We start from the raw sequence: 243 nt of genomic DNA, 5'->3' as shown, positions 1-243 counted from the left end.
CTTGCAGCCACTGGCGATATTCGGCTGCTGCTCGCGTTGCTGTTGTTGCTGCTGCTGCTGCTGCTGCTGCTGCAGGACAGCAGCACATATGGATCGCCCCCCTGCAGCCTCGTCTCCTCTCCATCAGCAGAGGGGGAAGGCATAGAGCCCTCAAGCAGCCCCTCCTGCAGCATCCCTGAGCAGCTCGCTAAGCGCAGCAGCAGCAGCAGCAGCAGCAGCAGCAGCAGCAGCACGAGAACGTCT

The 243-nt window shown here is 62.6% G+C and overlaps 1 protein-coding gene across 1 annotated transcript in view; it reads right to left on the bottom strand.

Annotated features, from left to right (window-relative positions):
* EMH_0046100 (transcription factor S-II central domain-containing protein, putative) overlaps positions 1-243 on the bottom strand; it is a gene marked incomplete at both ends in the record, with an annotated part of 9,693 nt that overhangs the window by 5,042 nt on the left and 4,408 nt on the right. The window lies entirely within an intron of this gene.

Source organism: Eimeria mitis, genomic scaffold, assembly GCF_000499745.2.
Source record: "Eimeria mitis Houghton genomic scaffold, Emh_scaff1934, whole genome shotgun sequence".
Classification (NCBI taxonomy): Eukaryota; Apicomplexa; class Conoidasida; order Eucoccidiorida; family Eimeriidae; genus Eimeria; species Eimeria mitis.
The sequence above is the reverse complement of the archived record's forward strand: the minus strand, read 5'-3'. Positions and strand labels throughout refer to the sequence as shown.